This window comes from Elephantulus edwardii, unplaced genomic scaffold, assembly GCF_000299155.1.
Source record: "Elephantulus edwardii isolate Elephantulus edwardi_28Jun2011 unplaced genomic scaffold, EleEdw1.0 scaffold00078, whole genome shotgun sequence".
Classification (NCBI taxonomy): Eukaryota; Metazoa; Chordata; class Mammalia; order Macroscelidea; family Macroscelididae; genus Elephantulus; species Elephantulus edwardii.
In genome coordinates, this window is record NW_006399828.1 from 3,495,306 (window position 1) to 3,497,387 (window position 2,082).

Below are 2,082 nucleotides of genomic sequence, written 5' to 3' on the forward strand. Positions count from 1 at the left end.
GAAGTTGGTGATAATGTTTCTGGTGTCACAGTCTCTTCTAAACCCAGCATGTATTTTTGGTAGTTCTCTGGCGATGTACTTTTTCAGTAGTTTTTTACTAATCTTCAGTAGGACTTATGACAAGCACATAGAACAAGGTAATAGAATGGAGAATCCAGAAATCAATGTATCTGCCTGTGGCCAATTGATATTCAACAAAGAAATGAAAACCACTAAACAGAAAAATTGCAGCCTTTTTAACAAATGGTGCTAGCAAAGTGAGATGTCTACCAGCAGAAAACTTAAACAGGATCTAAATCTCACTCCATACACAAAAACTAACTCAAAATGAATAAGAGACCTAGACATAAAACCAAAAACTATAAGGATCATCAAAGAAAAAAAAATAGAGATAAACTTAGAAGCCCTATTCAATGACATGGAAAAGCTAACAAACATAGCCAAAATACATACCCAGGAGAGGATAAAACTGAAGAATGGGACCTTTTAAAAGCAAATCCTTGTGTGCATATAAAAGCTTTTCCAATAGAGTAAAAAGAAAGCCAACGTATTGAGAAAAATATTTGGCAGTGATATTTCAGTCATGGGACTCATTACTAAAATTTATAGAATACTCAGTTGCCTGTATTGTTGAAGCTGTTGTCTGGACAGAGCATGGGGATATCAAAATAAAGAAAGAAGTACATCAGGGATAGATCCTTTCTCCATACCTTTTTAATATATATGTTGAACAGATCATTCACGAGGCTGAACTTATGGAAAAGAATGTAGTATCAGGATTGGAGAAAACCTCAACAATCTACATTATGGAGATGACTCAACCTTTCTTGCCTAAACTGAAGAGGATTTGAAGTGTTCGCTGCAGGATTTCTGTAGCCTTCAATATGGTTTGCATCTGTACATCAAGAAAAAAAAAAGATCTGCACCATCAGGCCAATAGGTAACAACATAACCAGTGGGGGGGGGGAATGAGACTGTTAACAATTTCATCTTACTTAGAGCCACAATATACACTCTTGGCACAAGCAGTCAGGAAATCAAAAGACAAGCTGCATTGGGAAACACTGCTGTCAAGGACCTCTCCAGAGTGCTAAAAAATAAAGGTGTCACTCTAGAGACTAAAGTACACTGGGTCCCTCAAAGGCTATGGTCTTCTCAATAATTTGCTATGCATCTGAGAGCTAGACAATTACTATGATAGAAGAATTGATACACTGAATTGAGGTGCTGGAGAAAAGTATCAAACATGTTATGGACTGCCAAGAGAACAAACAAGTCTGTCTTGGGGAGGGGAAAAACCAGGTTGTTCCTTGGAGGCAAGGATTTTGAAGCTCCTAAGTACTACATACTTTGGGCATGTTGCCAGGAAGGACCAGTTTTTGGAGAAGGACATCATGCTTAGCAAGATAGAGGGTCAGTGCAGAAGAGGAAAACCCTGTATGAGACATATTTACAGTGACTATGGCAATGGGGTCAGATGTGTCAGAGATACTAATAATGACTCAGGAGAGAGCAAAGTTCAGAGTCATTGTTCAGAGGAACACTATTAGTTGTGGTTGCCTTTATGGCACATAACAGCAAAAAGAATGCCTCAATGAGAAAAAGACTGATAACCCAATTACAAAATACACAAAAGATGAAAGGACTCTTTACCAGGGAGACTATTCAGATTTCCAACATATACATGAAGTGTCAAAAATATTTGTGTCAAAATACTAACAGTCAGTGAGACACAAATAAAAAAACGAGATATTATCTCACCCCAGCAGTAACAGCAAAGTTCAACAGCACTGTGAACAACAAATGTTGCTAAGAGTGTAGAGAGATTGCAATTCTCATGGCTGCTGGTGGATTGTATAATAATTCAACCACTGTGTAATTTGGTGTCCTTACTGGGATTGCATTGAATATGTAGATTGCTTTTGGTAGGATTGTCATTTTCACAATATTTAGTCTTCCTAACGGATCTTGGCTGAAAGCAGGGAGTACTGGAGGAATGCCTATCTGTTTCATTGATTATGCAAAGGTGTTTGACTATGTGGATCACAACAAACTGTGGCTAACTCTGAGAAGAATGGGAAT